This window comes from Podarcis vaucheri, assembly GCF_965113315.1.
Source record: "Podarcis vaucheri genome assembly, chromosome: 8".
In the NCBI taxonomy this organism is placed as follows: Eukaryota; Metazoa; Chordata; class Lepidosauria; order Squamata; family Lacertidae; genus Podarcis; species Podarcis vaucheri.
The window spans coordinates 44,805,501-44,830,252 of NC_138766.1; the positions used below are offsets into that span (position 1 = coordinate 44,805,501).

Sequence of the window (24,752 nt, forward strand, 5' to 3'; positions counted from 1 at the left end):
GAAGATAAAAATATAGTCATTGTTTTGCAAAGAATTATAGGATCTATCACTTGGGAACTACTACCTGAACCAAAGGCATTCATTTTTACAGCAAACTGAAATAAATGAGTTGTTTATATTAGATACATGATATAAAACCAATGCAATATGTTAGAAGAGAGTTATCTCATTATAAAAACCGCTGCATGAAAATGCCAGAGGAACTTCATTTGACCTTCACTGGTTTCCTAAGTCCCCAAGATATGCAAGATAATTTTGTTTGACATTTATTTAATGACCAGCTTTGATATGCAACATTCACTTGCCCAATGGGTTATAAATTGCTTTTGGAACACTTGTAGGAATTTACTTTTGTTAAGAGGCATACACAATTGAAATTGAAGATAATATATTCATTACTAGAAACTCAAGATCATTAAGCTATAGAGAGATAGAAAGCAACATTTTCATCTCAAGGCCTTTGGGGAAGAAAAAATAACAAGGAAATGTCTTTGTTGCTATTGCAGACTATAGTTTCACCATTCTTTAAAAGGAACTGCAGTCAATTACTCCACTCAAGCTCTTTCTCCATCTCCTCCCTACAACTTCATGAACTGAGAAGAAGGCAACAGAATGCTGCTGGAAGGAGATAAAGAAGTTCTCATTCAGGTCAAAGCTGCAAGATGCAGCAGAAGAGCAAGAGAAATTAATGTGTTATGCCATCTTACAAATGATGCTTGTCTGGAGGGTTATGATTAATTTAGAACCATTTGCCTTGTTAAAAAACACATGTCACATGTAAACGCATGGAAAGATAATAACAAGGCTGCAGTTCTTTAATCAAATACTGTGATCTGGATTCTTTTCTAATTTCCACAGTGATAGTGGTAGAAAGGAGAAAGAGGGACAGATATTGAATTACAATAATTTAAAGATCTTTAGGAATGGTGTATGCTAAGCTTTTTCTTTTTAGCTTCCCAGACTAATGTACCTCAAATCATGTGTGTAGACTGCATTATAACAAGATATCAGAGGGCATCTGCTTAATCAATTTGCACAGGTTATTCTGAATGTGGTATTTGGTCTTCTGCAGAATTCTGAATGGTATGTCAAGGACTGGAAGGAGGAATAAACCACAGGGAGAGGGTACAATTGGTAGACAAAGCATCTAGGATATGGATGCAGGATTTCAAACATACCCTCTGATCCGCAGAAGTCCTGCCCAACTGCTATGCTGTACAATTTGGTTGGCACTGTCTGCTTCTCAGGGCTTCAAGCTAAAGGTAAAGAGTAAAGGGACCCCTGACCATTAGGTCCAGTCGGGGCCGACTCTGGGTTGTGGCGCTCATCTCGCTTTATTGGCTGAGGGAGCCGGCGTACAGCTTCCGGGTCATGTGGCCAGCATGACTAAGCCACTTCTGGCAAACCAGAGCAGCGCACGGAAACGCTGTTTACCTTCCCGCCGAAGCGGTACCTATTTATCTACTTGCACTTTGACGTGCTTTCGAACTGCTAGGTTGGCAGGAGCAGGGACCGAGCAACGGGAGCTCACCCCATCACAGGGATTTGAACCGCCAACCTTCTGATCAGCAAGTCCTAGGATTTGTGGTTTAACCCACAGCGCCACCCGCGTCCCTAGGGCTTCAAGCTAGATGAGCTCAAACAAAGCTGTTGGGCAGGACTACTAAGGATTAGAAGGTATGCTTGAAATCCTGCTTTTGTATCCTTAAATTGCCTTGCCTACCAACAGTGCTGTGTATGTGTCTCAAATGTATAAGATCTCCTTCATTTGGTCAATTCTATTGCCTCTTTCCCTCCACATGATTGTCTTAGGCACATGTGAACCTACAACTGTGTGAAGAAAGCACCACAGGAAACACCAGAAGAGCCAAAGTAGATGTGAAATAAAATACATCTTTGTATTTAATGCCTAGGGTTTTGTTTTGTTTTTTTAATGCAAATAGGAGCAGGTGTGTAGGGAGAGGGAATGTAATAATTTCTTCCCTGCTGCAGTCCTGCCAAAAATCCCTCCAATGATGCTGGTATTTGCCTTGGGAGGAAATCCCCTGCTGGCAACCCCCACCTAGTTAATATAATTTAAATATTAGATTACTGCAATGTGTTATACATGGGGCTGCCACTGAAGAAGGTTTGGAAACTTCAGTTGGTGCATAATTCAGTAGCCGGGTTGTTCACTGGGACAAGATGATTTGAGCATATAACACCAATCCTGGCCGACTGCACTGGCTGCCAATTAGTTTTTGAGCCCAATTCAAAGTGCTGGTTTTGACCTATAAAGCCTTAAATGGCTCAGGATCGCAGTACCTCGAGGATTGCCTCTCCCCACATGAACCAACCAGACCCTGCAACCATCACCTGAGGCCCATCTTCGTGTGCCTTCTCCACATGAGGTCCAGAGGGGGGCAACATGAGAATGGGCTTTTTCTGCAGTGGCTCCCTGTTTGTGGAACACTCTCCCCAGGGGAGGCTCACTTGGCACCATTATTATATATTGAGGTGCCAGGCAGAAACTTTCCTCTACAACCAGGCCTTTGGCCTTTAACTATCTGTGGCATTTAGAAGTGGATGGGCTGCATTCAGTGCATTTTCCCTCACTTGGTTTTAATGTATCTGTGTGGATCTTGGTTGGTTGGTTTGTAAGACACTCTGGGTTGCCTTGGACAAGATAAAGCAACTAATAAATTTAATAAATAATATTTTTAAAACAGTAGGTTAAATGCAAGGATGCATTTAATATCAGATCTAGTTTAGCTCTAAGTAGCCATTTGCACAGCAGTATGCTTTTGAAATGGCTGCAGCTCTGGGAAAGGCTGGCCAAAATAACTAGTTCAGATGATATGCCCCTTCAAATGATTTATTTCTGGATATTATTCTTGTGAGGAGCACAAACTGGAACAAATTGTTAAAGGCTGTGGCTGTACTCACTAGACAGACTCACGAATTTATCAGTACAGCTTGTGATGTAGCGCTGAGATTGTCAATGGGGAACTTAATATTTCTCAACCTTCTTCAGAGGGTTACTGTAATGTGAGGCAGACCCATGTATGATTCTGCAGTCTGGTACATAGGCACCAGTGTTTGGAACCATGACATAAATCTCCAAGGATACATTGCCAAACACCCATTTATCCACTCAAATGAGGACTAGAAACAGTTTTGTGAAAGGAAGGAAGGAAGGAAGGAAGGAAGGAAGGAAGGAAGGAAGGAAACAGAAAAGCTTGGGAGATGTTAAGTTGTGGGTTGACATAGCAGCCGGCACAGCGATTTCTTCAAGTAGCTCTTTTATTCTGGTAAGCTGGAAATAAACTGACAGCGAACAGCTCAGCCGGCCTGTATTTATAGTCAGCCGGCTGTCAACATTGTAACCATAACAGCTCAGAGTTCCCGCCTAAAATAACGGACGCGGACCTGAGTGAAAACTATCTACAGACCTGAGTGAAAACTATATACAGTATCCCCCTGTTGGCCCAGGGTGAAACTACACTACATAACACCCCTCCCCACCGAGATAAGGCATTAGTTACAATCGTAATGGTTTCCTTATATACAGCACTACGCGTAATGGTTCAATTAGGCACAAAAGCATATCGGTTACATTTCCCCTACTTAGACCAACAGTGATACCTGTCCAACAACATAGTCCTTTAAATAAGTTGGGCGCTTGGAAACTCTGCCAGACCGCCGGGGACTGGTAGCCAAGTCCGGAGGGTCACACAGTTCTCGCTGAGGCTGTGGTGCGACCCTAGGTGGCGTTGGAACCAACTCCCCTGGATCCGCTGCTGTGGGTGGAGCCTCCGCAAGTGGAGTGGTCTGAGTCTGTTCTGAAACGGCTTGGTTCGGCTCCACGCTGGCAGTTTGCAAGGGAGGTGTAGGTGGGGCCTCGCCATCTGTACGTGTCTCTTCTGGAGCCGCAAGCGCAGTTGGGGGCACCTCGGTAGTGTCCAAGTCCCCAACCCTGCGCCTAAGCTGGTCTATGTGCCGTCGCCACAAGCGTCCGTCTTCGGGTGCCACCTGGTATGAGCGAGCTCCAGTGACTCCCACTACTGTGGCTGGCACCCAAGGGATGTCCCCCACATAGTTCCGGGCAAAGACCTGGTTTCCTGGGACAAATGACCGTGGTGCGTTGGCACAGCCTGGGGGTTCAGCCACGGCAAAGTCTGGGTGTAGCCGGTCGAGCGGTGACCTGAGGCAGCGGCCCATAAGCAGTTCAGCAGGGCTCCTCCCTGTGGCCGCATGAGGGGTGATGTGTTGCACGAACAAGTATTTGGCGACCCGCTCATGCCAGTCTCCCCGATCCAGGCACGCCAGTGCCTCTTTTGTCGAGCGCACCATTCTTTCTGCTTGCCCGTTGCTGGATGGATGAAAAGGTGCGGTTAGGGCATGGCGGATGCCCAGTCCCAAAAGATACTGCTCAAACGTGCCTGACGTGAACTGCGGTCCGTTGTCAGAGACCAGGACATCAGGACACCCATGCGTTGCAAACAGGCCTCGCAGCACCCGGATGACAGCTTCGGTAGTGGTGGAGGGCATCAGGGCGACCTCCAGCCATTTGGAATAGGCGTCCACCACTACCATAAAGGTCCGGCCGTGAAAGGGGCCAGCCAGATCGATGTGCACCCTCGACCAGGGTGTCTTTGGCGTCTCCCAGGTATGTCCCTTAGCTGCCGGTGGTGCAGGCCTCGACTCTTGGCACGCTTGGCAGGCGGACACCCAGGCAGTGATGGCATCGTCCATATTAGGCCACCAGACGTAACACCGAGCCAACGCCTTCATTTTGACAATTCCCGGGTGGCCAACGTGCAGAGCCTCCAGGACGCGCTGACGGAGTCCCTGGGGAATCACGACGCGGTCTCCCCACAGCAGACAGCCGCGATGAGCTGAGAGTTCATGTTGTCTGGTTGCGAAGGGCTGGAACTCCGATGCAAAAGGCCCTTGTGGCCACCCCCTCCACACCCAGTTGAGCACCCGGCTGATGGTGCGATCCTGGGCAGACGCGGAGGCCACAGTGGCAGCCGATACAGGCGCTGTCGGAAGATCCTCAATCAGAAGGAGCGATGAAGCTGGAGCCGGGTCTTCCACAAATGCTGGAAGAGGGCAACGGCTGAGGGCATCGGCATGGCCCATCGATTTCCCCGGGCGATGGATGAGCCGGTAGTGGTAGGCAGCCAGGAAAACAGTCCATCGCAGCATGTGTGGTGAGAGGACCGGTGGAGTTGGACGATCACCGGCGAGGAGGCCCAGGAGTGGCTTGTGGTCAGTGATGAGGTCAAAAGTCCTGCCATAGAGGTATTCATGGAACCTCTTCACTCCAGCCACAAGTGCCAATGCCTCCTTGTCGAGCTGGCTGTAATTCCGTTCCGTCGGAGATAGTGTCCTGGAAAAGTAGGCGAGCGGTGCTTCTCTTCCATCTGGAAAACGGTGACTAAGGACAGCACCGATGCCAAAAGGTGAGGCGTCGCAGGCAAGGACCAGCGGCCTGGATTCACTGTACTGTACCAGCACACTGTCTGAAGAAAGGAGAGCCTTGACCGCGTTGAAGGCCGCCGTCTCCCGATGACCCCAGGCCCAAGGCGTCTTAGTGCTAAGGAGTCGGTGAAGAGGCTCAGCCACTGTGGCTTTGTGGGGCAGGAACATGTTATAAAAGTTCAGCAGCCCCAGGAATGCCTGCAACTCCGTTTTGTTTTTTGGGGTGGGGGCCTGCTGGATAGCGCGGATCTTGGATGTGGTTGGATGAAGGCCGGAGGCATCGATAAGATAGCCCAGGAACTCTACCTGTGAAACGGCAATCTGGCACTTCTCCCTCTTTACCTTGAGCCCGGCCTCCTGGAACCTGGTCAGCACGGCACGGAGGCGCTCGAACAGCTGCTGGTGTGAGTCTGCAGACACCAAGACGTCATCAAAATATGGTACCACACCCGGAAGCCCTTGCAGGAGACGCTCCATAAGGCTTTGGAAGATGCCAGGAGCCACACTCACCCCGAACTGCAACCGGCGGCAACGGAATGCCCCCCGGTGGGTGACGATCGTCTGGGCCTCAGCAGTGGCATCATCGACAGGCAGTTGTTGATAGGCTTGGGCAAGGTCCAGCTTAGCGAAGACCTTACCCTCACCCAGGGAATGCAGCAGGTGGTGGACAACAGGAACCGGATAAGCGTGCTGCTGAAGTGCCTTGTTAATCGTGCACTTGTAGTCAGCGCAGATTCTCACCGACCCATCTGGCTTGACAGGCGTGACGATGGGGGTTTCCCACTTTGCGTGGTCAACCGGCTCCAAAACTCCTTGGGCGATCAGTTTGTCCAGTTGTTCGTCCACCTTAGCCTTGAGAGCAAAGGGAACCCGGCGTGGCTTTAGCTTGATGGGGGCGACTTGTGGATCAAGGCTAAAGGAGATGGGCGTACCTGTATATTGCCCCAAGGTGCCGTCAAAAACCTCGGCAAAGTCTTTGACCAGACCCTCAGTCTCTGCGTTAGAGATGCAGTTGATGCCGGTGATTTCCAGGCCGAGGGCATCAAACCAGTCTAGCCCTAGGAGGCTTGGCCGCTGACCTTCGACCACCACCAACCGGAGCAGGCCCGAAAAATCCTTGAAGGCGATCCGGAACCGGCCAACGCCTACCACGGGAATGTCGTTTCCCTGGTAGTCTCTCAGGTGTACGCGATGAGAGTCGAGTTGCCTTTTGGACACTCTGGGTACCAGTCTTTTGAGGGTGCTCCATGACACGATGGACAGGGCAGACCCGGTGTCGATCTCCATGTCACATGGAGCTCCTTCAATGAGCACCGTGACGTTCAGCTTGCGTCGCGTCGACGAGTCGGTTTGGCCAATCGTGGTTCCAGACGGGCAGCGGCAGTTGGTGAGAGCGAAACAACTTTCCTTGGCCGACTGGAGTGAAGACTTGGACTTGCGAGTCGATGAAGGGGGGGTGTCAGATGGAGCCGATCGGCAGACCTTAGCGATGTGGCCCCTTCTGGAACACTTCCTACAGATGGCGTCTCTGAATCGACACTTGGCACGGGAATGGTTGCCTCCGCAGCCAGCACATTCCTGTTGGCCCTTGGAGTTCTGTTGGAACTTCCTGCGCTCCCGCTTTGTCTGGTGCACATCATCGTCTTCACTGGAGGATACCTCATCACTGCTGGCCTCTTCATGATGCACCGGAACTGGCTCCCTAGCAAGACGCGGGCTGCTGGACTTGCGGATCTCCTGAGCGGAGCGTTCAGCAGCTTCTGAGGCCACAGCCTCCTCAATGGCTTTCTGTAGCGTGAGGTCTGGCTTGGCTAGGAGACGCCGTTGCAGATGGATGTCCCAGACCCCGCAGACGATTCGATCCATCAGGGCATCGTCTAAGTCTCGGAACTCACAGTGCATTGCAGCCTGTCGCAGGGCGGTGGTGTAGTTGTTGATTGACTCCCCCTCTGCCTGGTTCCGGTGGTAGAACGCATGGCGGGCAGCAATCTTGGACGGCTTTGGTGCGTAGTGGCTGCGGAGCTTCTCTTGGATCGTGTCCCATGGTGTTTCCTGGACTGCTTCAGGTGCAACCAATGCTCGGGCCGTCTCAAACACCTCAGGCCCACAGAGGCTGAGGAATAGGCCCCGCTTCCGATCCTTTGATACTGCTGTCAGCTCGTTGGCTTGGAGGTAGCAGTCGAACCGAGCGAGGTAGGAGTCCCATGATTCAGATGCTGGCGCAAACGGCGGTAGAGGCACAAGTGAAGCCATGATTCCGATGCCGGCGTGAAGGGCGATGGATGGAACACAGTGCTCCAGCCAGAACAGTCGGCTCTGAATTGGTTCTGCCCAGTGATTTCGCTCAGTGATTTCGCTCAGTGATTTCGCTCTGTGATTCAGCTCAGTTCAGAGGCTGGCCGCATCTGGCTGTGCTCTGATGTCCATCCATCCCACCTTCGTCGCCAGTGTTAAGTTGTGGGTTGACATAGCAGCCGGCACAGCGATTTCTTCAAGTAGCTCTTTTATTCTGGTAAGCTGGAAATAAACTGACAGCGAACAGCTCAGCCGGCCTGTATTTATAGTCAGCCGGCTGTCAACATTGTAACCATAACAGCTCAGAGTTCCCGCCTAAAATAACGAACGCGGACCTGAGTGAAAACTATCTACAGACCTGAGTGAAAACTATATACAGTATCCCCCTGTTGGCCCAGGGTGAAACTACACTACATAACAGGAGACCCCAAACTTTGTGCTGTAGGCCAGGCACATGCAGAAAGCTGGCATTGCTTTCAGCTCAAAAGTGTCTGGCGACAGTGAAGAGAAAATGGGCACATCATTTCAACACTGCTGTAGATCTGCTAATTAAAAAGAAGTGTACAACTGATGACAATACAGCTGCCCAAAGTTAATCCATTTTAACAACATAGAGAGTGTTTTGACACTCAACCTTTTGCAGCATGTCAGCTGAATGGATCAGAACTTGGCAGGCACTGCTAGAACCTAATTTGCTGCAATGATTAGTGTTTTCTTCTACTTTGCTCTTTTATATTTGGTGTATACCTGTGAACGTATCATAAATCAGAGCTTACCTGTCATGAACCAGAGCTTAGCAGTCTTCATTCTTCAAAAATCCAGTAATCACGGGAATTGGCAGCCAAATCCTCTCTCTCTTTAGCTGTAATGAGGCAAATAGCAGTGTATTAGCTGACTCCCTTCTTCCCGATATATAAAAAAATTTACACAGATGGCAAAATCCTACATAATACATTGTGGTTGTGCAGGCATATTTCCTTGCAGTTTGGGAACTGCAACTGGACAATAAAATATTGCAATTTGACAATAAAATATGGTCCATGCAATCCAGAAAATGCCACACACCAATGTAAGTAAGTAAGTAAGTAAGTAAATACCTGAGATCTCAGCAGTTAGTTCTGCACTTAAATCATACTGGTTGTATCAACAAGTGTTGCTCAGTTGATGGTGTAGCTTCCATTACCAAAATGGGGAAGAAAGTCATTTTCAGCTATTTCCTCACCCACCCACCCACCCAGAGCACATTTAAGGTGGTACAGGGGCTTCAGCAGGGAGAATTACCGTAATTGCCAAAAATTGTTTACCATCATGTTCTGTTGACAGAAGCCTTACCGCCAGACAAACAACACTATTGGACACACCTCTATCCTAAATCTGCCTAAAATCTCTATCTTTACTCTAAGGTACCTATTATGTTTGGGTACTTTGATTTAATAAAGGTTGTCTTTTCTTTCTTTCATTGCAATGTTATTCTTTGTCTTTTGAGGGATTCCTGAGAACTCATTTGAAACAAAAGGCAAATTATAAATCTTCAGATAAATAGGAATGGATATTTTCAGGGAATTTCAGAATGACTTTTTTGCTAACAATTACTAAGCTTCTGAAGCTTTGTACACTGCACAATAAACCATGACGCTTTATTGATGTCATCCTTATAATCTGACCTTTCCTTGGTCCTGGTTCAAACAAAGTACTACAAACTGTTACGGCCTATTTCTGACACAGGTAAACTTGATAATTCAATTTTTTGTGGGATTGATTTTCTCAAGGGTTTTCCAAGAATCCACATGGAACACTTGAAGACCCCATTCTTACCGTATTTTTCCGTCTATAAGATGCCTCCTATTTGGGGGGGACCCAGATTTAAGAAAATGGGGGAGATGTATCCATGCACAAGACACCCCCTAATTTTTGACATTATTTTTAGGGGGGGACCTAATCTTATACACAGAAAAATACGGTACTTTTTATTGGAAGCCACTTTTCAGTCTTTATGAAGAAAAGTGGGCTAACAGCTTCTCAAGTAGATGAATAAATAGACCAGTGCATAAATGAGGAATCTGTGACTGAATAACTGCTGTCATTCTGCTGAATTGCCTTTGCTGGCAAGACTTGGAAAACAAGTTTTTCTACAACACATTGCATTTCATTGTCAAGCACAGATGAGTAGAATATTCAATAGAAGGGTAGCATATGTTAGAGGACTATATTGCTACAAGAAAAATGCCTTTGAGCAGAGAAATCATTTAAAAAAGTTTGGGTGGGGGGAAGAAAAATTGTTCTGGATATGCAATGTTGCTGGCACAGAATAAAAAGCATCTCCACCTGGTTACTGTAATGGAAAATGAGAGATAATGCCAAAGCATGACAAGATGTGTTTTTCTCTGACATGTGCCTGGGAGGAAAAGGATAAAATTGCATGCTATAAATAATGTCTCTGAAGTGAGTGCAAAGTAGTTAATCCTGCCTATATTTCATCTTTAACCGACCTTGGAATAGTCTATGCAAACTAATTAATCTGAGCAGTTTAGAAAAGCTAAATCTTGAAGGCATGTGATGCCGCAGTAAAATACTACGGGATTCTGCTATTGTTGTACAGAATGAATGATGCCTCCTAGTTTGGCTACTGCTTAATTCAATGAGCTGTTGATAGAATATGACATTCTTTTTTATTCAGTTGTTTATGATAAATTTCTGTGTCGCTCTTGGCAGAAAACCTTACTGACATACCTTCCCTGAAGACTTTCAACCTGTAGGCCTGACTTGACCTTGAGGTCAAGAAGCCTTTGGTATTTTGCCCAAAGCCTCAAAACAGGTCATTCCACACTTGTCTTATTGCCAGATGCCAATAGGGACACTATCAATGGAGAGGACTGTAACTGAAGCATGAAGTCGAGAAGAATGTTTGAGTGATTGCAATCAACTTGCTAAACTTAAGGAGCACTTGAGCATACAGCCGTACCTCGAGTTATGAACACTGTGGGTTGAGCGTTTTCAGGTTGTGGACCGCACCAAATCCAGAAGTACTGGAACAGGTTACTTTTGGGTTTTGGCGCTCGCGCATGCGCAAAAGCACAAAATGATATCATGAGCATGCGCAGATGCGCCAAATCGCATCACACACGTGCACAGACGCAGCGCTTCAGGCTGCAAACGCTGCGGGTTGCGAACATGCCTCCCGCACAGATCACATTCTCAACCCAAGGTATGACTGTATATATTTTAGCCCTGGCCACTTTTTCATGCCATGCACTCTTATACCAAAGTTCCCACTTGTGTGATCTTAATTCACTAAACCTGAGGACGGACCAATATAGCTACAGAGTGTACACCTGGCTGGGTTTATTTTACATCTAGTGGTAGGGTGTGATTAGCTCCAGTTACTCAGAATTCAATCCTCCATTGTAGGTGTGGCTATAAAGGAGGTGGGGAAGTCATTTTTATGTCTATTGACACATGTCTAAAGGAACTTTTAAATTTACTCCACCTCTTCTGAAGGCATATGGTGAGATTCACCTAATGCGTCCTGTCAGAATAATCCCTCCACATGGACTTCTGCTTGTGCAATGGAGCTTTCCTCCTCTCCTCCCTCTGTATGTCCCTCCTCCTTTTGGCTTGGTGGGTGTGTGGGTGTGGGTGTGTTGTGAGAACTCTCCGAACAGCACATGGAGAGAGAAGAAGAGTGTTCTATCTGGCAACCTGAAATGCTCGCCAGAATTTTACGGAATTCAAACTGAAAATTTTAATTCAAATTGCAATACAATAACATACAATATAAGAAATAAAAGAAGCAATTAAAATACAAAATACAGCATCTAGCACAGTAGGCTGCAGTTGCTACAACAGAAAAAAAACAACAACATTAAGTGGTCTGCCAAGATCCTCTGCAATTTTGAAGTGGTCCTTGAGGAGAAAGTTTTGGAACCGCTATCCTAGACGTTTGACATTTCGTTATTTGACTCCTAATGTTAAAAAATATTTTATTGTTGGATTCTCCTTCCTTTAATATCACTTATTGCTAAACAACACAGGAAAGACAAAACACCAGGACTAAAAATTGTCTTCCAGATGTACCCTGCAGTCATGACCAAAGTTGGTAAACCAAGGCCCACCTTGGAGACCAAAACCAAAATCAGCAACAATGGGGCCAGCAGGTTCCAGAATATTAGCAGTACTTATTATACCAAAGGCACCATGTTGGCTAAATTTGTTTTAGGCCTTTTGTGGAATTAAAATGAAAGGACACTCCTGGAGCCTGTTGTCTGGTGTGGGTAGGGAGGAAGGAAGGTGTCAGTGCAATGCTGGGCTTTGCCTTGCTGTTGACAGCTCCTAACGATGTTTCACCCCTAAGCCTATATTGAAGGGGGGTGGAATCTGCCCCCTTCTCACCTTTAGCTACATTTCTGTAAATATGACAGGGTGGTCAAGAAGTAACATATCAAAGTGGAATGTCAAAAGCAGCTGTAAAAAGATGCAAAACCACACACAAAAATGAGAAAGATACTGTTGCTCATCATTCTTAGCAGCTGTCCTCATTTTCATAAGGAGCCAAAAAGAAACCCACAACAGTGAGTCATCTCGCATTTGCATCCTTAGCAGTGAAGGATGATAATTAATAGAATTACCATTTTGCATTCTGCTTACTGAATATGGAACAACTTCCAGTCACTAGTTCTAGTCCTTCTTCTGTTCTCACATATTAAAGTGGATTAGAATCTCCACTATATGTGTAAAACATGTGTTCAAATGATAACTGAAATCCACTTTTTCCTATCCTTTAAGTTAAATTTTACAAAGAGAATAGCTGAATCACATTAAAGGGAAATTAACTGTGATTAACTTCCATCAGGTTATATTGTAGTAAGCACGCCTACAGCTTGATCCTATGCATGCTTAGTGAGGAAGACATTGTTCAGACTCTACCTTAATAGTGCTTACTCTCAAGTGTTCATAGGATTGAAGCTTTAGTGGGTAAAACAGAATTATGGAAAAAGTAATCATTTGGTTTGACTATTAAGAAGTCTGTAGTTCTATACCCTATGCAATGACAGGAAGAAGGACCCATGACCTACAATGGGAGATACAAGGTACTGAAAAAATTATGTGCTTACTTTAGACACAATGTGCATACACTAGAAACATGTGGTCTTTACTCCTCAGATGGGCGGGGTATAAATAATAAATAATTATTATTTGTATGAACTTATCTGATTATCTGTTTGATGAAGAAGAAGAAGAAGAAGAGTTTGGATTTGATATCCCGCCTTCCACTCCCTTTAAGGAGTCTCAAAGCGGCTAACATTCTCCTTTCCCTTCCTCCCCCACAACAAACACTCTGTGAGGTGAGTGGGGCTGAGAGACTTCAGAGAAGTGTGACTGGCCCAAGGTCACCCAGCAGCTGCATGTGGAGGAGCGGAGACACGAACCCGGTTGCCCAGATTACGAGACTACCACTCTTAACCATTACACCACACTGGCCTCCATGAATGGGTATTAATGTTGTACATTTTCCCATGAATTAAAAATGAAAGTGTTATGTACTGAAGTTCTCACCCTGGGCCAGCAGGGGGATACTGTAGACAGTTATGCAAATGAAGGATCGAAAGTGACGTTCAGTGATTGGATAGTTTTAGAAAGTTGTTACAGTAACAAAGTACTGGAGCTCTATATAAGCAGGCTGACTGAGCCCTTCAGCTCAGTTCAGTTCCGGCCTCAGAATAAAGAAGAGCTGTTTGAAGAATTGCTGTGTCGTCTAATATGTTTGCCCACAACTTAACAGAAAGAATAAATCAAATTTGGTCATGAAGGTCAGTGTTGCCAGCTTTACAAGTGAAGATGTACTGTTTGTACTATTTGTTTCAGCTGTTGAATGGTTAGCCAAGTAGATAGTCTATGACAGGTGCCCCTTTGAGTTTGGTGCCCCAGGCATCTGCATGGTAAATCTGGCCCTGAACATCCTGTCTTGCTCCTTCAAGCAGCAAGCTGATAGGGGACAATTATCCCCACAATATCTGAACATCGTGAGGAAAACTGCTGGAGTTGTTATGGAAAAGATGACACCTCTTTAATGAAAGTCTGACTCACTCTGTAGGTAAATTCAGAAGCAGGAGACCATTCACACTAAGTTGTACATGGCACCAGCTATTATTGGTATATCCCAGGACAAACAGCTGATGCAGCCACATCCTTAGAAGATACTAACAATAGAAAATCAGCAACTGGGTGGGCATCCTACATAACAGCCAATGCAACTGAATGTCGTGTTTTAGCTGAAAACAACTCTTCATATTATATCTCTCAACAAAGTATGTTTTAATAAAGCTTATAATTCTTGTCTGCATGCTTTTGGCTATGCATGGAACTTGTTTACGAAAAATTAAATGCATTTTGAGGTAAAGTGAGCGCTTTTGCCAACATTTCCATGGCTTTTTGGCTGTTGTTGTTCTGATGTGGGAAGACCTCTTGGCCGCGGGCATAATCTCCCACTTTACATACAGCTGGCAAGTGAAAACAATATCAGAGCATCTCCGTGACACATGCGGCTTTTATACGGCAACTCTTTATACTTTCCTGCAGTTTCCTTTGAAAATGCTTAGAACAACTGTGTCTGTTTCCTTTCATTAAGATTATGTGTTGTTTGAGCCAAAAGAACAGGACAAAGCCCATTAATTCTGTTCAAAATTGCTCTGCCCTCCACACACATTGTTTGGCTGGATACCTCTGTCTCTAAAAGGAGTTTTATCCACTAGAAACCTGTAACGTGTTATCAGCTATTAATTGGAATGTTCCTTGGAGTTACAGGAGATAAAGAGGCTGTTGATAATAGATTGGCCCAACATCACATACATTTTTTAAAAGATCACATTGTCAGTTGCTATTAGACAGGTCAGATCAGTTGAGGCTGCTGGATTTATTAATATCATGTATGGATCTATCTCCCTTCATTTACCCAGAAGAGATAGCTTCCATAATTATGGTATTTTTCAGATTCATTAAATTTATTTCAGCTAGTCTTGTCTCATCACCAGAGACACCTATGAGAATAATCACTTCTTACATTTCTGTATTTTGATAAATATTAACCCTGTTAGATCAGACCAAAGGCCCATCTAGGGTAGCATCCTGCTTTCACTGTGGCCAATGAGATGCCTATGGGAAGCCCTCAAGGAGGTCCTGAGGGCAACATCACTTGCCCCACTTGTGAGCTTTATCATACTGCCTCTGGCATAAGTACTAGAACATATCTATCATGGCTATTAGTCACTGACAGCCGTATCTCTTACAAATTTGCTAAACCCCCTTTAAGGCCAGTAAAGTAGTTGTCCGTTACATCTTATGGAACTCAAATCCATAAGTCAACTATGTGCTATGTGAAGAAGTACTTCCTAAATTTCCAACATTCAGCTTCTGCTACTATGAGGGAATCTGCAAGTTTGTGGCTCTGGACACTCGTGAAAACTTAATGTTGCTTAAAGGAAAATGCAGGAAAGACATGAAGAACCAGGTGGACTGCTCACAGTAAGGGCAAAATCAGACACTACTTTAACTGCCTCATTAGCTCCGAGGCCTGGATGCTTTAGCTAAGAGGATAATTTTTATCAGGGCCACAGTGCACAGAGTGGGGAGGGAGGCAGGCTGAATCTTTCACTCCTAACCTGTAATTTCAATCACACACACGCTGAAAGTAATAGCCATTTTTAAAAGCTCCCAATGAAGCCAGGCATGGTTGCTAACCACCCAATAAAGAAAAATACCGTTTGTCCCATCCTGCCTCCCCTCACACATTTTTTTTTCTGAAATAGAAGAAGTTATAGAACAGCACAATCTCTCATGTTTAACAAAAGTGTGTTTGTGCATGGGTTGCTATATTTGGAAATAAAAAGACATACAGGTTTCAGTAGATTGGATCTTCCATCAAGTGGGGTAGAATAATATATTTTAGTTTTGCCACCTGTGAGTTAAACCAATTCTCTATAACGGAAGGTCTGGGAATTGTTACTGAATGTTGTGTCTCTCTCTGTGTGTGTGTTAACGAATATGTGTTTTATAGTCTTTTCTCCCTCACCTTCTCAGGCTCTGCTGTTCCTTTAGCTTGTAATAATGCTAGTAACTTCACCACCCAGGTCTCGCTCTCTGTTTTTCTCCAAATAATTTGTGTTGATAAACTCCAGTTCCACTTGACAATTTACCACTGGAAGAGAGAGAGAGAGGCTCAGCCTTTCTGAATGACTAGCATGAAAGCAGCACATGAAAGCGATGTATGTCATCAATGAAAGTGGGCCGCCCTGGCATTTTATTTCCTTCTGGCATTAATACAAGTTTCTAAAGAGTTAAATATACTTTATTATATGCTGCAGGCAATGATTGGTACATAAAGATCAGACCACATGGTACCCCCCCCAAAGAAAAACCCTCCTTCGGGGCTGCACATTTGTTTCTAATTTGGTGGTTAGCAAAAATGCTTCTATTTATGCTTCTCATTAAGGACCATAGTGCTTCAGATCCACGAAGATGAGGGCTCCTTCCTTCCATTACATTTTAAGAAAAGCAGTATGGTCTCAGAAATGCATCGCTTTTCTTCCTCTTGCTCTCCCCTCCCCACATCTTAGCACACTTATTTTCAAAACAGCCATCAGTAGCCAAGCTATTAGTGAGTCTGTGAGAAGTGAGTCCTGTTATTCCATTGGTCTTATAAGCAACAACTAACAAGATGGGATAACAGCCCTTGACAATAGTTTTCCAAACATTATCTTTAACACTATGAACTCATGGCCCAGTTATATACTCCAAGGGACACTATTAGTGACATATAAGGACCCCACCACCCCTTTCCCACTAGGAGCTGGTAGAAAAGGCTGTGCCACTTGGCTCCAGTATTAGGATTTGGCTCTGTGTCCATCATGCGAACCATGTTCCTTTCAAGCTTCAGGTAGCTAAACTGTACTAACCATGGGATTTCTAAACATTTTTTCACAACACCTGTTTGACCTCAGACATTGGGGGAAGGATGGAAGAGGAGGCAGGGCCACTGACAAATTATTACACATAGGATTGTATCCAGTGTTAGTGTTACACAGAGTAGACCCACTGAAATTAATAGGCATGCCTAGTTTTCATTGATTATTTTCAATGGTCTACTCTGTGTAGAATTTCATTTGATACAACCCAATATCTAACAGGTTTTCATAGCAGCTTTTTGTATCAGTAAGTCGTCCAGACAGAAAACTGCTGTAAGTGGAAGTATAATATTGTTTAGGTGGTGCAGTGGTACTAAGCATGCACGTGGCTCTGCTTCACTTGTCTAATGTAGAATGCCATGTTAGCCTCTGCCCATCTGGTGTCATGTGTGGCAAAATTGGTGGCTTCAATGGACATCTAAGACCAGTAGATACAATTACTCCAGAAGAAATTGTATGAATAATGCTAGATTAAAAGTATTCTAGGTACTGCATGTACGTATATCTTCAAACCCTTATTAATAATAGTAGCCTTACATGCATTTGTTTTTCTCTGAGCGGTTATTATTATACCTAAGATTATCTGCATTTTTGTGACTGTTTCATGAGAAAAATTAAGGCTGGGAATGTCAGATTATCTGTAAACGGAGGAGTTTCTTGTGCTGGAAGGATGCCAGGGATGAAGGAGTCTAAAGCATGCTTGGATCAGATAATCAACATACAGAGAGTGGGAGGTAAGCAACAACCAGATACACTTGGCAAAGAGCTTTACAGAATCCTCTGACAACTCTTTCTTGCTATTTGGATCTTCAGTTGCTCTACAATATGGTTTTCTGCTTTCTAAGATCAATTACATTGTGTGGTTCTAGGGTGGAGATTGGGAGATGGCATATACGTCTCTCATTCTCTCTCAACTTAGGGATTGGTTGACAGTGGTTTGTAAAAGAGTTGGTGCTCGCAATGGGCTTGGAAAAGAATAAAGAGAGACAACACCCAGCACTGGAATGGAAATAGGCCACAGCTTCATTAAATCCCCAAACAGTTTGGCAATAGAAGGCAAGGACCCAAATGATGGATAATGAAATGGGTGGGACAGTGACTGAGGGCAGAGTCCTATGCAGGCAATTATTGCTTTTATCCAGTCTGGGTGGAAGCACTTGCTCTCAACTTACTTTCAAATTTCAAGATAGAAAGTACTGGAACAGAAGAGAGAAGTCCTCACCATTCTCCAAATCTATTAGTCAGAGCCCAGCTCTCCCCTTCCCTCCTGGAAAGTAGAAAGCCCCATTGGGGGCTAAGGAGGACATCAACCAGCTTTCTCAGGATGGATGAACAGGAATTGGAAAAAAAGGACTCAGCCTCGTTGCCTTGGACCTCCTCAGGTGGGAACAGATTCCCCTTCCCAAGTGCAGTGCATGCCTGCAAGCTTCCACCACAGCACAGGGATTTCACAAGTAACCTTGCCATACTTCGCCTTTGAAAGCTTGGTGGGTGGGTGTTGAAATCTATTGGGATAGCTCCATAGCTCCTGTGTAGTCCTGAACTCCTTAGACTCTTGAATTTTAAGCTCTATTTCTATTCTGCCTAATCAAGCCCTTTTGTTGCCTAGTTATAAGTTTTAAGTTGTTATAACTTGATGCTTGGTGCTGAGCCTGTATAACGTTTCCAGAATAAAGATCTCTTTCTTACTACCAGGTAAGAGTCGCAATCATCATACTTGAGGTGGGAACCAGGACAGACCCCAAGAAGCAACAGCTTTCTGGCATTGTCAACTGACAGCCATCCTCCATCCATAGTGATTCTTGTGTAGTACCACCAGTCAATTGGCAGGGAGTCAATTGGTGAGAAGATGTTCCTTGAGTGACTCTTTGCCTTCTATAGCCTGGGAGCACTTGTAGGAATGTAGCTCTTGCTCATGTCCACCCATGACAGACAAGATTTAGGGACAGCCATGTTCCTCCCCTTGTCACATAGCATCCATTCCTAGAGGTATTCTCTCAATTTAGTTTGATTGTACACCAGCATCCAATTACATAACTTCTGACTGGAGATGAAACATTAATTATGAGAAGAAGAAATGAAATGAAATATGAAGCATGTAACATCAGAAAGTGCTCATATATGAATCTTTATAGATAATATTAATTGACGTGTTAAAGATCTATCAGAATGTTACAATTTTCATTTTTTTAAACATTGACAACTTTTGACTTTTTCAAAGAAAATTCACAACCAAATATGTTCACAGCTATTCCTGAAAGCCTTCTTGCATTGTTATGTACCTAAAGTATGTCTCAAATCAATGTTAAGTTTAGAAACTTACTATGGCAACAGGGATAGGTATAGATTTATTTTTAAGAGCATTAAAACTATGCAGCTATCATAGAAGCTTAGCAAGAGAATGTTTAGTTTTGTTTTAATTTCAGAGAATAAAAATATAAACAAACTTTATCATACAACTGCCATATTCAATGAAATTATTTTATATGATAATTTAAGATTTCTGGGAAAGGAGTACGGCAAGGCTGTATATTGTCTCCCTGCTTATTTAACTTATATGCAGAATTCATCATGCGAAAGGCTGGGCTGGATGAATCCCAAGCCGGAATTAAGATTGCCGGAAGAAACATCAACAACCTCAGATATGCAGATGACACAACCTTGATGGCAGAAAGTGAAGAGGAATTAAAGAACCTTTTAATGAGGGTGAAAGAGGAGAGCGCAAAATATGGTCTGAAGCTCAACATCAAAAAACCGAAGATCATGGCCACTGGGCCCATCACCTCCTGGCAAATAGATGGGGAAGAAATGGAGGCAGTGAGAGATTTTACTTTCTTGGGCTCCATGATCAGTGCAGATGGTGACAGCAGTCACGAAATTAAAAGACGCCTGCTCCTTGGGAGAAAGGCGATGGCAAACCTAGACAACATCTTAAAAAGCAGAGACATCACCTTGCCAACAAAGGTCCGTATAGTAAAAGCCATGGTTTTCCCAGTAGTGATGTATGGAAGTGAGAGCTGGACCATAAAGAAGGCTGATCGCCGAAGAATTGATGCTTTTGAATTATGGTGCTGGAGGAGACTCTTGAGAGTCCCATGGACTGCAAGAAGATCAAACCTCTCCATTCTGAAGGAAATCAGCCCTGAGCGCTCACTGGAAGGACAGATCGTGAAGCTGAGGCTCCAATACTTTGGCCATCTCATGAGAAGAGAAGACTCCCTGGAAAAGACCCTGATGTTGGGAAAGATGGAGGGCACAAGGAGAAGGGGACGACAGAGAATGAGATGGTTGGATGGTGTTCTTGAAGCTACTAGCATGAGTTTGATCAAACTGCGGGAGGCAGTGGAGGACAGAAGTGCCTGGCGTGCTCTGGTCCATGGGGTCACGAAGAGTCGGACACGACTAAACGACTAAACAACAACAACAAGATTTCTGTATTTGGGGGACCACTTAGAGCCTGTAGGCCCTTCCTGCACCACACACCCTATACACCCTACATTACTGCCCCTGGCTGGTAACCTAGGCTGTATCTACAATGACCTTTTTAATGTTATTAGAAATATATTAACTATATCGTTCTAAAACGTCACAGGAATACTGCCAAAAAAAATGTGCCTTATCTTAAACGTTCCTTCAAAACATCAGTTTCCTTTACTGCCTGGTTCCTGGTTGCGCTGCATGTTACATTTTAATAACACATTATAGTTGTATCTATATAGTTGCTCCCGAACATCTTGGGAGTCAAACGTTTTGGCTCCCAAATGATTGAAAACCAGACCTGAGTGTTCCGGTTTTCAAATGTTCTTTTGGAAGCCAAATGTCCAACGGGGCTTCTGTGGTTTCTGGTTGGCTGTAGGAGTTTCCTGCAGCCAATCAGAAGCCGTGTTTTGGAAGTCGAGCGGACTTCTGGAACAGATTCTGTTTGACTTCTGAGGTACGACTGTATTTTAACAACACATTATAAACATTACCACCAAAACATAATGTGTCCATTACATTTTGAAAATTGTTCCTTAACCCTTTTCTTAACGTTATAAACCATGAGTGTAGATCCACCCCTAATATATAGACTTCAAGCCCTGAATACAGTGCTGAAATGGTGCTGAAGACCCCTCAAGCCAAACCAGCCATATTTTCCTCCACTACTGATACAGTCTACTCAAACTGTATTTTTAGAGTAAAGGTGACCTATGTCCCAAACCCATTCATTCTCGCTATGCCTATTTTTCCACCATGCTGCTGTTGTCTGGTGTTCTAATATTTCTAATATAGATATGGGCCTGGGCTCTCAGAGCATGAGACAAGCCTTCTTAGGATGGCACAACCATTGCTAGAGGAGGTCTACTAGATTTATGGGTGTGTTTTGCCTAGTTTTGTGTGTTTAATTTGTATGGGCACCGATGCAGAGTATTTATATTTTTATTTATAGGAATTATTTATAGGGCGCCTCAAGGCAGCTTACACAGTATTAAAAAACCACATAGAAAAAGAAACTTACAATAGCTGCGATATTAACAATCCTTTAAAATAGAGGCCAGCTAAAACAAATAAAACAACATAAACATTCCTCCAGGCATAGAAAAGCCATCCATCTTAATAAAGCTCTCTAATAATGAAGGCTTTATTTAAGAGAGGGTGATCCAAAATAAATGAGCTTTTAAAGCCTGCTGAAAAGTTCGCAGCACGGGGCCCAAATGAATATCTGGACAAACCTGCCCTTCTAAAGACCAATCCATAGATCACAGCCTGCTGTCTCCATTGCTGGTGCTGAGAACCAATCATGCTTCTCCCTGACTGCAGGTGTTTTGGGGTTCAGTGGGATCTCCCACTTGGGTATCATGATGGGTATCATCTTCCCTTTTTGGTTCATGCATGAGGTAGGAGACAAGTGAATTGACTTTGTACTGCCTTCCCTATAATTTCTGACATAGCTTCTGTGCTAGGGAGATGAGTGTGTTACAGGAACCTCCATTTTGTCCCTGGAAAGATGGGAAGCTGGAAATATTTAGCTGAAGTAGCTGTGTGTGAGACAATGAAGCATTTCATGTTTGAACAATTCATATTGATCAAAACATTTCATATTGATTGATCAAAAGCTGAATTCATGCCAATCAGCAATTATAGATCACCTACTTTGTACCCTAAAATGGCAGTTTTCTTGGTGCACAGAAGTCTTTAAACATCTAGACATTTTGGTTCCAACAGATATTTCTTAAATTATTAAATTGAATCTGAATAGGTTGATTCAGGGGGTTTCCAGTAATTTGGAAAATGGGTATCACTTAAATTTAGTGTACTGGGGTAAGGTTAATACACTTCAGAATAATATTCTGCCATGAATAATATATACTAAATGGTATTTCATTATATATTCATTATATAAGTTTTCAAAAGGCTAATGGGACATTTAGGAAATTTATTTAGGGTATTTCTCTGCCTTGTTTTTCACTTAAGAGAATGCTGCTGCCAGTATCAGAAGGCTGCTTTAGTTTTCCAGGTCTTAATTTCTATCAAAAGGCATATCTGTAAGCATGTACAGAAGGTTGGCAAGTTTCTCTTGTGAATTAGCCAGCTTGGGTAATTTTAGAGTTGGTTTATTTAACACCTTTATTTGGATGACAGGGTCTGTGAATAATAAAAAAGAAAGGACCTTCAATTTTTGCAGCTAGAGATATATTGCATAGACTGGTGCTCATCACTTTCAATTTGACCCGTATGCTCACACTAAATTAATGTAATCCAGATTTGAAGATAGATTATGCTTGTTGTTTTGTTTTTATTATAGGTGTTATTCACATACTGCTTTTTCTTTCTTTTGTTGTTTTTACAGCATTATTCTCCCCTTTTCTTCTTTTTTCTTTGTTAAATTTGCAAATAAATAAATATATTTTAAAAACAACATGTAGGGTGAATAAAACTGCAAGAATTTGATGTAGTTTTCCTCACCCACTGCTATGTATTTTCCCTCCTTTTGCTTTTCCCTTTCTGAGCTTCACTACATTTTCTTGTTTTCCAGCTTTGTTCCAAAGCAACTGTGTAGACATTTAGCTGCTAAAACAGATTATATCTATGAAAAAAATCCCGTGCTAATAAAATCAACATCCTGTTTCTTTATGATTATAGTGAAAAGGCTGGTGATGGCATTCAGAGAGAGGTGGAGGCGTGGCTCTTTGCTTTCTGCTGCTCAGAGTTATTTCAGGTTACTTGACAAGCTTCTGAGCATTCAAAACTACACCAGCAGACAATAAATTCTAGTTAATATCCTGCTACAGGATATTAGAAAGGCAAACAGCTTTGTAAGATTAAAAATAGGATTAGATATGTAGGAGGGTACAAGAATAGTATCTGCAAGTACACCAGGCTAGAGAGAAAAACAAAGAAGCAACAATCCTTATTGCTGGGTTTAGGAAATAATTTCCTCTTACACTGATAAAATAATACCCAACTGTCAGGTGCATTGTGGGGTTGGGCTGAAACATCTACCAGATGATGCCAAGCTTTTGGACACATTCCAGAAGACCAGCATCCCATTTTGGTATACTGTACAAATGTTTACGGCGATTAGCGGTGCAGCAGTAAATTCAAGCTGGCAAATACTAGTCAGGAGTGACATGTTCCTGCAGGTGGGACAGACAGGAAAAAATTAGGACTAGTAAAGCTGGTTAAGTGACAGGGAGAAAGGTGGGAGGGTGGAGGTACATGGAATCTCATTGGCTGAGAATCCCAGCACTGTGACATCACCGTCTAGAAGGTGGGGGGGGGATTAGTAGAACCTAAAGGATTTGTTTGGTGTGTGCAATCATGGAACCTAAAAGGATAACAATACTAAGTATTTATACAGCACTTAAGTCATAGCTGTTTTTCCTTTTTTTTTAAGGGAAATTCCCTTATTCTGAATAGGATTCATCGCAAGAAAAGGGAAAAGTTGACAGCTATGACTTAAGCCAGAGCATTTTTTAAAATAATATGAGGAAACCAAAAAATGCCATAAACTGATACAAGTCAAGTAAGCATAGTATGCAATCAAGGCAATGCTTTTTCCATTTTTGAGTTCCAACAGGCATTAAGCCAACAGGTTAATAAATCTCACACTTTGATATATCAAGAAAATCATTACTAAATAAGATCAGAGCCATACAGAAGGCAATAGAAGACTTCCATTAGGAGGATAAATATCAAACCTGAACTCTGAAAATCTGAACTCAATGGGAGTTACTTCAGGCATGTATAGGATTGATCCGTGTTAGGGCCAGGCTTTAGATGAGTTAGGAGCAGCCATGAAACAAGACAGTGGTCAGAACTGATGAGTAATCAGGACCAGAAAGCAAACCTGAAGGCAAGACCTGTAGAGCAAGCCAGGAGTTACACCCTTTAAAAAAAGCAAGGCCAGAAACACACTTAAAGCTCAGGTAGGTCTTCTCAATCAAAAAAGGATCTGCTGAAAAAGGAAGTCTTTTACTGTATACTCCTTTCTGTCAAGAAAGTTTCAGTTGTTCACCACAAGCGGCAGCGACACAGAGATGACAGCAGCTTCTGATATACTGACAGTTGTACATAGCACCATACATTTAAAGCACCCGACTTCCCCCAAAGAATCATGGGAACTGTAGTTTGTCTATCATAGAGCTACAGTCCCCAGCTTTAACAAACTACAGTTCCCAGGATATTTGGGGGAGAGAGAAATGTGTTTTAAATGTGCTTTATAGTATGAATGCAAACACAAAAAATACTAGCAGCACTGGAACGATGCTCTTGATAGCAGAATACATAGTGAATGGCATTTTTAAAGGAAAAAGGCAGTAAAAACTAATACTGTTTGCCAAACTGAAAACTGGATTATAGAACATATATAAATAAATAGATAGATAAAATTACTTTCCACAATACTAAAGTCTTAATCTGTAGTTCATATACACTGTACAGCGAACACCAGCAGTTTGAACAATAGGTTTTCTTTCTATTGTAGGAGACATAAATTCATAGGATAAAAGCAGAAAGAAGAGCAAATGTGAGCAGAGATGGGGGGATTTCTTT

General features: G+C 43.5%; 1 long non-coding RNA gene across 1 annotated transcript in view; it reads right to left on the reverse strand.

Annotated features, from left to right (window-relative positions):
• Positions 1-8,187: 8,187 nt before the first annotated feature.
• The window catches only part of LOC309539111, a 134,328-nt gene continuing 117,763 nt past the window's right edge, over positions 8,188-24,752 (reverse strand). Inside the window, exon 4 of the long non-coding RNA XR_014222696.1 lies at positions 8,188-8,623. This is a non-coding gene — a long non-coding RNA (uncharacterized lncRNA). The remainder of the gene's footprint in view (positions 8,624-24,752) is intronic.